At 42.0% G+C, this 13,839-nt stretch overlaps 1 long non-coding RNA gene and 1 other non-coding gene across 3 annotated transcripts in view; both read right to left on the bottom strand.

The window, feature by feature from the left end:
* Nucleotides 1-1,165: 1,165 nt before the first annotated feature.
* On the bottom strand, nt 1,166-1,237 carry trnag-ucc. Its single transcript has one exon. It is a non-coding gene; the product is annotated as a tRNA-Gly (tRNA).
* An 8,504-nt stretch (nt 1,238-9,741) lies between these two features.
* The window catches only part of LOC122555489, a 5,764-nt gene continuing 1,666 nt past the window's right edge, over nt 9,742-13,839 (bottom strand). For both annotated transcript variants that reach the window (XR_006313287.1, XR_006313286.1), the window contains exons 2-3: nt 12,163-12,303; nt 9,742-10,122 (exon numbers count right to left, since the gene is read on the bottom strand). This is a non-coding gene — a long non-coding RNA (uncharacterized LOC122555489). The remainder of the gene's footprint in view (nt 10,123-12,162; nt 12,304-13,839) is intronic.

Raw genomic sequence — 13,839 nt, forward strand, 5'->3', positions numbered from 1 at the left:
CACCAATCAACCCCACCGCCCTGTGGCCCAACATTTCAACTCCCCCTCCCACTCTGCCGAGGACATGGAGGTCCTGGGCCTCCTCCACCGCCGCTCCCTCACCACCCAACGCCTGGAGGAAGAACGCCTCATGACTTGTATTACCGGCCTATCTTCCTTTCCACCTATCCACTCCACCCTCCTCTCTGACCTATCACCTTCATCCCCTCCCCTACTCACCTATTGTATTCTATGCTACTTTCTCCCCACCCCCACCCTCCTCTAGCTTATCTCTCCACGCTTCAGGCTCTTTGCCTTTATTCCTGATGAAGGGCTTTTGTCCGAAACGCGATTTCACTGCTCCTTGGATGCTGCCTGAACTGCTGTGCTCTTCCAGCACCACTAATCGAGAATCTGGTTTCCAGCATCTGCAGTTATTGTTTTTACCTACCAGATCCAGTATGGCCTCACCTCTTGTTGGCCCTTCGACATAATGTGTCAGGAAACGCTCCTGTACACATTGGACAAAAACGGATCCATCCAAAATACATGAGGTATAGCATTTCCAGTCAATGTTGGGGAAGTAAAAGACCCCCATAATGACCACTCTGTTCCTTTCATTCCTACCTAGAATCATTTTGCCGATCCTCTCCCCTCCTCCACATCCCGGGAACTCTATGGAGACCTTCCAAAAACTCACAGCAGTGTGACCTCTCCTCTCCTGTTTCTAAACTCAGCCAATACCACCTCAGTAGATGAGTCCTCATCAAAGGTTAGATTACATGCCCTATGGTGTGGAAACAGGCCGTTCGGCCTAACAAGTCCACACCGACCTTTCGAAGAGTAACCCACCCAGACCCATTCCCCTACCATATATTTACCCCTGACTAATGCACCTAGCTACTATGGGCAATTTAGTATGGCTAATTCACCTGGCCTGCACATCTTTGGATTGTGGGAGGAAACCCATACAGACATGGGGAGAACGTGCAAACTCCTCACAGTCAGTCACCTGAGGTGGGAATCAAACCTGGGTCCCTGGCACTGTGAGGCAGTAGTGTTAATCACTGAACCACCATGCCACCCCCAAGCAAGGAGCAATCTGTTTTACCACAGAATGAAACATTCATGTTCTGGTTTTACCCCGGTGACTTTCCCTTAAAGCTCAGTTTAGAAACCACAACACTGTGATGGCCGGGAATCGAACCTGGATCAACTGCTTGGAAGGCAGCTATGCTCACCACTATACCACCATCACCCTTTCTTTCAGTTCTTTCAGCCACCATTATACTGTCCTTGACTAACAAGTCCACACCTTCCCCTCTTTTACCGCCTTCCCTGTTCTTAATGAAAGATCTAAATCCTGGAACCTACAACATCCATTCCTGACCCTGCTCTATCCATATCTCAGTAGTGGCCACAATATCAAAGTCCTTGGTACCTTCCCATGCTGCAAGCTCACCTACCTTATTTTGGATACTTCTGGCATTGAAGTAGACACACTTCAAACCAGCTTGCTGTCTGCCAGCACATTCCTGTGACCGTGAAGTCCTGTCCATGCCCTCCCTACTCTCACCCTCCTGTGCACTGCAACTACACCTCAGGTTCCCATCCCCCTGCTGAGCTAGTTTAAACCCTACTTATTTATTTAGCACTTACCTATCTCCTCTGACTCCACGCACAACTTCCCACTACTATCCTTGATTGATCCTAATGTTACTCTAGTCATTCTTTTATTCCTGATATACCTATAGAAAGTTTTAGGGTTTTTCTTGATCCTATCCGCCAAACGCTTCTCATGTCTTCTCCTAGTTCTTCTCAGCTCTTTCTTTCGGTCTTTCCTGGTGAACTTGTCACTCTCAAGTGCCCTAACTGAGCCTTCACATAGAATCATAGAGTCATAGAGATGGACAGCACAGAAACATACCCTTCCATCCAATCCATCCCGCCGACCAGATATCCCGACCCAATCTATTCCCGCCTGCCAGCACCTGGCCCATATCCATCCCTATTCATATACCCATCCAGATGCCTTTTAAATGTTGCAATTGTACCAGCCTCCACCACTTCCTCTGGCAGCTCATTCCATGTTCGTACCACCCTCTGCGTGAAAAAGTTGCCCCTTATGTGTCTTTTATCTCTTTTCCCTCTCACCCTAAACTTATGTCCTCTAGTTCTGGACTCCCCCACCTCAGGGAAACGATTTTGTCTATTTATCCTATCCATGCTCCTCATGATTTTATAAACTTCTATAAGGTCACCCCTCAGCCTCCGACACTCCAGAGAATACAACTCTAGCCAATCAACCTCTCCCTATAGTTCAAATCCTCCAACCTTGACAACATCCTTGTAAATCTTTTCTGAACCCTTTCAAGTTTCACAATTTCCTTCCAACAGGAAGGAGACCAGAATTGCACGCAATATTCCAACAGTGGCCTAACTAATGTCCTGTACAGCCACAACATAACCTCCCAACTCCTGTACTCAATGCTCTGACCAATAAAGGAAAGCATACCAAACACCTTCTTCACTATCCTATCTACCTGTGACTCCACTTTCAAGGAGCTATGAACCTACACTCCAAGGTCTCTTAGTTCAGCAACACTCCCTAGGACCTTACCATTAAGTGTATAAATCCTGCCAAGATTTGCTTTCCAAAAATGCAGCACCTCGCATTTATCTAAATTAAACTCCATCTTCCACTTCTCAGCCCATTGGCCCATCTGATCAAGATCCCATTGTAGTCTGAGGTAAACCTTCTTCACTGTCCATAACACCTCCAATTTTCATGCCATCTGCAAACTTACTAACTATACCTCTTATGCTCACATCCTAACATAAGCCTTCTTCTTCCTCTTGACAAGAGATTCAACTTCCTGAGTAAATATCTGCTCCCGTGCTCAACAAATTCCTCCCTGCCTGACAGGTACATATTTATCAAGGATCTGCAGTAGCTGTTCCTTGAATAAGCTCCACATTTCAATTGTGCCCATCCCCTTCAGTTTCCTTCCCCATCCTATGCAACCTAAATCCTGCCTAATCACATTGTAATTGCCTTTCCCCTAGCTCTAACTCTTGCCCTGCGGTTTGTACCTATCCCTTTCCATCACTAAAGTAAACATAACCGAACAGTGGTCACTGTAACCAAAGTGCTCACCTCCCTCCAAATCTAACACCTGGGTGGTTCATTACCCAGTACCAAACCAAAGTGGTCTCGTCCCTTGTTGGCCTGTCCACATACTGTTTCTGGAAACATTGGACAAAAACGGACTCATCTAAAGTACTTGAACTATAATATTCCCAGTCAATATTTGGAAAGTTAAAGTCCCCATAACAACTAACTGTCACTCTCTCTCCTATCAAGGATCATGTTTGCTATCCTACCCTCTATATCTCTGGAACTATTCAGAGGGCTATAGAAAACTCCTAATAAGGTTACTTTCCATTCCCCTTTCTAACCTCAGCCCATACTATTTTATAGAGAAGTGTGACTAACAATGCCACACACCCCATCCACTTTTACCATTTTCTCTGTTCTTACTGAAAGATCTAAATCCCAGAACCTGCAGTAACCATTCCTGTTCCTGCTCTACCCATGTCTCTGAAATGGCCACAACATCGAAATCCCAGGTACCAACCCCTGCTGCAAGTTCACCCACCTTATTCTGGATGCTCCTGACGTTGAAGTAGACACACTTCAAACCAACTTCTTGCTTGCTGGTACCATCTTGCGAACCTTAAACCTTATTTTGGACCTCACTACTCTCAACCTCCTAGAAACTCAAGCTACAATTTAGGTATCCATCCCCCTGCTGAATTAATGAAAGTTTCCATCCCCCTGCTGAATAACCCTGAAAAACTGAACTGAAAATATAACAGATTACGCCAGTGTTCCTCTTATTATTTCAGTATTTTTTTTAAGTGTATGTCACTGCTTATGCCAACGTTCTGTAATATTTTTCCTTTGTTAAAGAAAAATCTTGACTTTGCAGCTGTTCCTAGTGCTCCCATCAGCTAAATGAACTTTCGTAAATGATTTAAAGAAAACCAACATTTGTGAAAACAAAATGATTACATAAAGCATATTCCTGAAGGGCTTTTAAATACTGTAAGTCCATGTAATTCTTTAGAAGGGAAAGCAAAATAAATTTGATATTTTGTATGGAACATGTATGGAAAAGGCAAAGCATATATCAAATAGAGTGAAAACAAATAATTCTGAGTGCCATTCCAGGGCAGCCTAGTCACACAGTAATGCACACTTCAGTCTTTTATCAGCAAAAACACTGGTGACACTAAATACATAAAATGACCCAGCAACAGACAAACTGAAAAGTTCATTAATTTGTTGTTGTGAATCCTGTATTAATAAAACTCTTCAGACAAAAAAAATCAAAGCAGGATTCATGCAATCTGTGCACAGTGTGTAGCACTTATCAAACAAGGGAAAAATAACCAGACTGCTGCTGTGAGACCACAGGCTGACTAGGGAATGCCAGTCTATTGGCTGGCCTGATGAGCTGTTTAGATCCACTGTTGCAGCACTCTAGTCACTTAATGGCATCCTGAAAACAGCTGGTTGCTTCGGCTCAAATATTTGATCAGTATATGGAAATCTGCTATTACGCCATACTATCTCTCTAGAAACAGCTTATATAAACAGTTTCAGCAGAGCTCCTACCAGATGGCAATACCTCAAGTGCTTCTATTACACTTCCTTAGGGAAAAAATAACACATCAAAGTGATTTATGGGGTCCTTTCACTTCCTTTGAGGTTGCTGATGGCTGTGTCATAAACTCTGCACGTTTTGGTGTCCAGGATTGCTGGGCTGTTAGTTTAACTGTTAACCAAGGACAAAATCTAAGCAGAGCAATCATGTATGAGTGGGTAATAAGGACCGTACTGGTAGCACAGATTTTGCAATCTATGTCGGAAGTCTATTTTACAGAGAGTATGTATTTTGAATATGCCACATTTAACATGCATTAGCCAATGCAAACAGTGTGAAAAGGGAGTTTCAAAGGCAAATATGAAGACCTAAAACTCTTCGCAAACACTGTTGATAAAATAGCTGATTGTAACAGGAGACACATGGATTGTGTATAGTCTATAGAATTCCATTTAGTTATTTGCAGATTGTTACTATTTGCAATCCTTCCTCTCCATCGTATTCTGTCGAAAGTGGAAATCTCAGATATTTGGATGTGGAATACAAAATTTAGAGTGAATATTGGATACAGAATTATAAAGACAAGGATAGACTAATGAAATAATAAGTCAAGATGCTTATTCCAATGGAGTGGATTCAAAAGGAGCTGCAAATTTGACAAAAGGAGCCAGGCAAATATAACATTTTCACATTTATTCTGTAATAAGAAGAAAATCTGTGTCTCAAAACAATGCACAATTACAAAATAGACAAAAATAGAATTCAGTTATAAGTGTTCATTATTTAAATCTGACAAAGCAAAAAACTGTTGTTCGGTCATTAAACTAGAAGCTCAATTATGTTTTCCAGTTCCCAAGCCAAATCGGTTTGTATGTTGGCGAAAATTAATCAAAATACATTCCTCCTTTATCTGGAAACGATACTGATGTTTGCTCTTTAGCTTTTGTGCTGCTTTCAGTTCTTTATGTTTGGTCACTTCGATAACTTTATATGTCACATCTATGGCATCTAATGGCATTATGATCAGCATGGACATGGTGGGCAAAGATTGTGTTCCTGTGCTATACAGTACCATTCTTAACTTCAGTAACTTGTGAGTGTGGCCTGTGCTGAATTCACTTTTGGTTACTTTTTTTCATTTCACTGGTAAATAAAAAACAATTTTGTCAAGTGAAACTATCAAGTCAATGCAAAATAATGTTGAGGAAGTAATTGCTTTTTTGATTGGGTATGCGCTATACTTTTATCTCAAGTTCATAATGCTAAGATGAAGATTTCTCCAGTCCAAAAATTGCCATAATCCTAGCTGAAATGATTTTGGTATTTTCAATCAACTGTCTAATGGGGAAAAGACTATGTCATATGACAACTCATATTAGAATTAGTAATCTGACACAGGCCAACACAAAATACCTGAGCATGGAAACAGGAGAATGTCACATTGGCACAACAGTGATGCTACTCCTGGAGTTTGAAAACGGTAGAAAAAAGAACAGTGGGTGGAATTTTCCTAGCCCCTGAATGATGTGGGCATTCACATATCAATTGGGAACATATGGAAAAAAGGAAAAATTAAATTTTCAATATTGAGAAAAAGAAAATACAATTTTGTATACTTGGTTTCGATAATGACAAAATATCTCAGTAGTGAGCAGTGAGGAGCATATTTGCACTCTTTAACATCTCACCATTACCTAATCTAGCCTCATTGAAATGCACGTTACTGTTTTCCCATACAGGGAAGAGAAATTAGCAGCAACAATTTCCAACATGAAAGTTTAAGTATTTACCTGTCTACCCTTAGAAATGTTTTATGCAAATACACATCTTGGCCAGAGTTCCCCAACATCTCAGGATATGCTCCATAGTCTAGGGCGGCCAACATCAATCCTCCAGGAAGGCTGGTATTAATCAAGCACCAACTTCCCCATATTGTCAGGGCATACTTATAACACATTTTTCCTCATTTTGGAGCTCACAGATGCATTGTAATAATGGGTTGGTTAACTCCGTTGGCTGGATGCCTGGTTTGTGATGCTGAGTGATACTAATAGCATAGATTCAATTCCTGCACTGGTTAAGGTTACTATGAAGGTCTTATGTTCTCAAGCTGGCCCCTTGTCTGAGGCATGGTGACCCTAAGGTTAAGCCACCACCAATTATCTCTGTTGGAGCAAGTTACTGCAGATGCTACAATTGCTGGAGATCACAGCGGGTCAGGCAAGATCCATGGAGAGAACAAACTAGCATTTTGAGCTTAGATGACTCTCCATCAGAGCTGACATGAAGTGTCAATTGTCTCTCTCTGATGAGAGAGCCACTCTACGGTTTGGTAAGACTATGGTGACATTATCTTTTACGTTGTAACGACATTGCCAGACTGGAGGTAGGTATATCTCATGTATCACCGCAAGGGCTTGTTTTCTTTGTGTTCACACACTTTGTGCCCTCCTAAATATTTTACATTGCCTTTTGCATATTAACACTTCATTAAAATAGTACATCTGATTAGCCTTGCCTTTTAGTGCAGAAACAAAACCAAGCTGCTTGCTGTGAGTACCAGCAATGATCAGTTAAGGAGGCAGACATGTTCCTGAAAAGCACAATGCTACATCAATGTCAGACCTGCAACATGTGCAGTAACTTCCATGGCAAACAAAAGTTTATGTCTCAAATCTAATCCGAGTAGTTGTCCAAGGGAACTGTTCTCTGTTAGTAGGTACCAGCACAGCAATTCAATGGCATAATAGATCACAGACCTGGACAGAGTCAGTCAGCAGCTGGGGGCATTCAGCATCAGGGATTCTCTTTTCTTAGTGTATGGAGAATGAATCACTGTCAGCCCTGCAGGTCCAAAGCAACTCATCTGGGAATTAGTAGTAAGTCAGTTGGGGAGCTGCACAGATATTTGTCAGAGGTATGGTCACTCATCAGTCAGGTAGGTGGGCTATGGTCAGTGGTGGGTGTTCACTGAAAGTCAAGGGGAAAAGTTGAGGAAGTGGGGTTTGGACGCAGTAAACTAGGATGCAGTGAGGAGAAAACTTATGGAGGGCCAACTCAACATATTAGGTAGTGAGAGACAATAACTCATTGAAGTGCATGGGTTACTGTGGTGCAAGGTGAGGTCATGGACTCCTGTTCCCCTACTCCAAATCTGTCACCTTGCTGTTAGTGCTGAGCTCCAGTGGTTACAATGGTAGAGTGCTGTGGTGTGCGCAAATCCGGCAGACGGTGAAGGTACTGGACCTGCCTCTCCATGGTATTCACCAACCTGCCCATGGAGGCAACTGGGTCTATACATAGGGCAGCCCAGCATGGATGCTGGGATTGCTGGTAATGGGAGAGCAGCACACCACCTGACAGTGAATGTTACTTGATTGCAGGAACAGGTCGCGACACTCCTGCATGAGTGATCTCTAGCCTCACCCATGTGTTCAAGGAATTTCTCCTTGTCTGGGGTAAGGTGACAAATATTGGCCATCCCACCACCCATTTTAGCTCTTTCTATCCGAGTGGGCCATTTTATCCTGGCGGGAAAGAAAAGAATGAGATGGAAGTGACTGGTACAGCTGTTAGTTTTGATGCAAGTGGGGGAAAAGTATTGAGGTGGTCTGAATGAGTGGTCTTGATGGGAGATTGGTTCAGTGGCAGAGTTAGAGTGAACTTTGAGATAGCAGAAAGAAGATGGTGGAACTTACCCTTTGGAATGGAGAACACCCTTCTTCATCCTTGCATTCCTCCATGCCATGGAAACCTTACTAACCTTAGTAGGTGGCATCTTCAGACCAGGCTGACAGGGTCAGGTGTCATCATCTCTTTTTGTAGTCCTGAGGGAAGAGGACTACTCTCTCAATAACTCACCCATCAGGACAAGCAAGTCCCTATCATCAAGGAGGGATGCACACCTGTCTCCGTTGGTCAACTTGAGCATAATTCTTCTCATGTGGAACTGTGACGAGCAAGTCAATGACTTGCAGCAGTGGAACTTGTGTGTAACATGACTTTAAGAATGGTGCCAACAACAGGAAACCCAGAAAGTTCTGGCAGCAGTAAACACTTACACCATTGGTGAAAGGGAGATCAAGAAATTGCCCTAGAACTAAACTGTAGCAAGCTCCACATATATATCAATAAACAAAGCTTTAACAATCAACCAAAATAATGCAAAATATCAGTTAGGCATAAAGAGTGGTACTGTGAGGATATAGATTCCTGAAGAAGGGCTTATGCCCGAAACATCGATTCTCCTGCTCCTCGGATGCTGCCTGGCCTGCTGTGTTTTTCCAGCACAATATTTTTCAACACTGTGAGGACATAGGTAATGAGCATTGTAAAATAAGAAATTGCTTACAGAGAGAAACTGTCCATGAAACCTTTTGAAACTGATAGCAGAATTTTGGTAAAATTTAGCCAATGATTCAATCTGCATCCAACCTATATTATACTAACTTTGAGCTTCTCATTGATAACATTAGATGCCAGTGCTATAATTCTGACATTCTTTACCTTGCAAAATACAAAATGTATAAGAAAAGGCACAAGCAAATTATATTACTACATTGAAAAATGCAATCACTTTTATGTTTGCAGAGTTCTAGCTACACTGGAAACATTAAGAATGCAAGAATATTTTATTGTCAAGGATTATGGATTTGGTCTAAGCTGAAGAATAGTATTTCCAAATACTGAGAGGTACTTCAATCATAATTTCCCAAATGAGATCATGATTACCCCATTTACTGATGTGGAAATGCCAGGGAGCATATATAGACAATCTGTACCTGTATCCCACAGTGCAGATAAGAAGGTAATTAAAGTACCATTGTAGAGGGAGTTCTTTGTAGTGTGTGAAAAGCATAGAAGCAATACGGGGAGAAAAACCTACTTCAGCTTTCCTGGTAGAGGTCAATTAGCAATTTGGAGGTCAGGTGACCTAATTTTAGAGTTAGAGAACACGCTTTTATTTTCTCTTTGATTTTTACTTGAATAACTGTGTCTTTTTCTCTCAAGCTCTCCTAGATAGTAAAATTGAATATACTTTTCTGGAGGAAAGTATTTACTTGGAAATTATGCATTATTTTGGTTGATTGTTAAAGCTTTGTTTATTGATATACATGTGGAGCTTGCTACAGTTTAGTTCTAGGGCAATTTCTTGATCCCAGACATGTCCTTTTTTTGAGATTCCACTGTCTGGAGCATATAATGGGCTCAGTGCTTAGCACTGTTGCCTTCCAATGCCAGGGACCTGGGTTCGATTCCATCCTCAGGTGACTGTGCGGAGTTTGCAAGTTCTCCTTATATCCGTGTGGGCTTTCTCTGAGTGTTCCAGTTTCCTCCCACAGTCCAAGGATGTGTGGATTCGGTAGATTAGCCATGGGAAATGTAGGGGGGTGAGTCAGTGTGGACTTGTTGGGCTGAATGGCCTGTCTCCCAAGTTAGATCATTTTGAACCTTTCTCCTGTCACTGCAGCACCTGCTAAGAGAAACAGATATCAGTTCAATCTGACATTGCTATATGTAGGAAGTTTTTGTGTGCAAACTGACTGCTCCATATAGTAATGCACTAAAAAATGCAGGTAGTATTCTAATGATGGTCTAATCAATATTGTACATAAATTCATTATTTTGTCATTCCTTGTTGTGAATTTGAATTATGGATATTCATTTCGGTACATACACTTTCAGGAATTGTAACCAAATCCATAAATGTCTCTGTTCAGTCCACTCTTGGCATCCATCAACTGCATATTCCAATTCTTGCAACTTATTCTCAAATACATGCAACATTTCTCTAAGACCTTTTGAAAAACCAAAATATTCACTGAGCCTCCTGCTTTTATGTCATCAGCAAAGCTTAAAAATGTCTTTGCTATTCACCAAGTCCCAATTATTGATATGGGAAGAATTAAAATGAGCCTAACACTGATCCCAAGCTAGATCATTTTGAACCTTTCTCCTGTCACTCCAGCACCTGCTTAGAAAATTATGCAGGAAATTTCTGTGTGCAAACTGACTGCTCCATTTTCTATATTATAGTAGTGAGTGTGTTTCAAGAGTACTTCGTTGACTGCAAAGTGCATTGGAATGTCCTGGGATCATGTAAAGCTCTGTATAAATAAACGTAATTTTCTTTGAATTTCCTGTTACATTTCCACTCAAATCATCCATAAGAATTTGTCACACAAAGCCTTTTGTGAGGCAATTTATTGAATGTTTTGAGAAAATTCATGTGCAGTACATCTAGGTGTCCTTTACAAATAAAAAAATTAATCAGGCTGATCACAATTTTAAAAGCAACAAGTCTATCCTTACCATCCTTGATGCACCATACTTAGTTGAATATACTAGGTTAGAGAATGGACATTTTTATACTTGTTATTATGGATGCACTGAGCACAGTTTCAAAAATCAATGATCTGCACCATAAACATGCTTGAAAAACAGAAGCTGGGGATATTTTTCATGTATTTATAAATCAGACATTAAACCGGTAACGTTGTGCTCCATAACACCACTGCATCCAACATTGTGGAAGTCCAACACTCCAAAAATGTTGCCAATTTGTGCCTGGCCTCCATATGGCTGCTGACTGTGTCCAGAATGACAGGATCCAAATTTAAACAAACAGGACTGCAATCTACTTGTCATGGCATGACACAAACCAATAGATTTGATATGCTTCATTTGATTAGATTTATTTATTGTCATATGCATCGTGTAATACAGTGAAAAATGTTGTAGACTAGCGCCACTCTCTGGCACCATCTTAAAACACAGAATAATAAACCAAGACATAGACTACAAAGGCAGAAAAGTGAAGAAATAAAGAAGACGTTTCCACCTTTACAATCTTTCTAGTTAAGTGGTCCATGGGCCCGGTAGCCAGGCATGAATCTCTTTCACTGTACCATGACTCCCCTTCACTGCACCATGACTCCCCTTCACTGCACCATGACTCCCCTTCACTGTACCATGACTCCCCTTCACTGTACCATGACTCCCCTTCACTGTACCATGACTCCCCTTCACTGCACCATGAGTCTCCTTCCCTGTACCATGACTCCCATTCCCTGTACCATGACTCCCATTCCCTGTACCATGACGCCCCTTCACTGCACCATGACTCCCCTTCACTGCACCATGACTCCCCTTCACTGTACCACGACTCCCCTTCACTGCACCATGAGTCTCTTTCACTGCATCACGACTCCCTTTCACTGCAGCACTGCTGCTGGAAGCAAAGTTGGCACACTTCAGCACCATCTCTCCTCCACTGACACCCTCACCTCTATGTGTCCTCACTTGACCTCGCCAAAGCAGACTCCAACAATGCCGCCTGATACCGCACCAACCTAAACTCAACTCCACTTCCGTCATGAATCTGCTGTAGGCCCACCTTGTCAATGCAGCCACTGTTGATGCTGCAGGGCCTCCTACTGGGCCCAAACTCACTTCCACTGCCTCATCCTTGAATCCATGCTGGACACAGATGGCATCGTGAATCCAAACTCACCTCCGGTACAGCAGCCATGAGTCAATGCCGGGACTATCTTGTCGATGCAAAAGCCTCCGGGAATCCAACATCATCTCCGACGTCACTGCCACCAGTCCACGTTACCAGGCCTATTCACCGTGCTGTTGCCACGACTGAGACCTTCACCAAGAGGTAAGTAAAATAAAATAATAGAGCAAAAGAAAATGAGAAAAAAGAGAATAAAGGGAAAGAAATAAAAAGAAAAGTAGATGGAGTGGACAAGCCCCAGGCTCAGAAGCCCTATTCCACTGCCACCTTACCAGAGCAGCTCTCTTATTTATACAAGCGCTTAGATACAATATTAGGCCTGCCTGGGGCCTTCAGTATTAGGTGTGCAATGTCACTCTAAGTCTGGTGTTATGCCTAAAACAGGGAATGCATTAATTTCCACTCCACTTTGTTGCAATACATTACTGAAACATTGCATCGGGATTGGACTGCAATTTAACAACAAATTTTGAGAGTGGTAACTTGGTGCATCTTTATACATACAGCTACAGAGAGAAGTTAACACAAAAATGAGTATTTTTAATCAATGCCTCATCCAACACCTTTTTGTGCATCAAATGATTGAAAGTTAGTTTAAAAAATTATACAGTTCAATTTATACATTGTGGAAAGTATAGTGATCAGTGAGTGAATTAGAGTTTATTAGCGTTCTTGTTCTAGGGAAACAAATTAACATTAAGGGTCTCCTCAAAAGTGCAGTTAGCAGAAATAAACTATTGTGATTAATTTGATTGATCTGAGTAAGCTATAGGATGAATGCTGTTAAACTAGAAAGGGTACAGAAAAGATTTACAAGGATGTTGCTGGAGTGGAACCAGATTATAGTCCAACAATTTTATTTTAAGTGACAAGCTTTGGAGTGTAATCCTTCCATCAGACACCTTCACCTCTACACTCTGAAAGTTTGTGATTTCAAATAAACCTGTTGGACTATAACCTGGTGTCATGTGACATCTGACTTTGTCCACCCCAGTCCAACACCGGCATTTTCACATCTGGACTGAAAAGTTTGAGTGATAAGGAGAGGCTGGATAGGCTGCAACTTTTTTGCCTTGAACATTGGAGGCTGAGGTAACCTTATAGAGATGTTTGAAATGATGAGAAGCAAACGTTAGGTAAATAGAGAAGATCTTTTTCCAAGGATAGGGAGAGACGGATCCAAAATTGAAGGGCATGTGTTTAAGATAAGAGGAAAGATTTAAAAGGGACCTGAATGGCAACTTTTTCACACAGAGAGTAATGTGTGTATGAAATGAGCTGCCAGAGGAAGTGCAGAGAGTGGTACACTAAAACATTTAAAAGACATTTGGACAGGTACATGAATGGGCCCCAGCTATGCCTGTCTCTTTGTTGGCTACGTAGAACAGTTGGTCTTCTGTAATTACACTGGCACCACTCCCCACCTCTTCCTCCGCTACATTGATGACTGCATTGGCACCACCTCGTGCTCCCGCGAGGAGGTTGAGCAATTCATCAACTTCACCAACACATTCCACCCTGACCTTAAATTTACCTGGACCATCTCTGACACCTCCCTCCCCCTCCTGGACCTCTCCATCTCCATCAGTGACGACAGACTTGACACTGACATTTTTTACAAACCCACCAACTCCCACAGCTACCTGGATTACACCACTTCCCACCCTA

This window comes from Chiloscyllium plagiosum, chromosome 1 (assembly GCF_004010195.1).
Source record: "Chiloscyllium plagiosum isolate BGI_BamShark_2017 chromosome 1, ASM401019v2, whole genome shotgun sequence".
NCBI classification, from domain to species: domain Eukaryota; kingdom Metazoa; phylum Chordata; class Chondrichthyes; order Orectolobiformes; family Hemiscylliidae; genus Chiloscyllium; species Chiloscyllium plagiosum.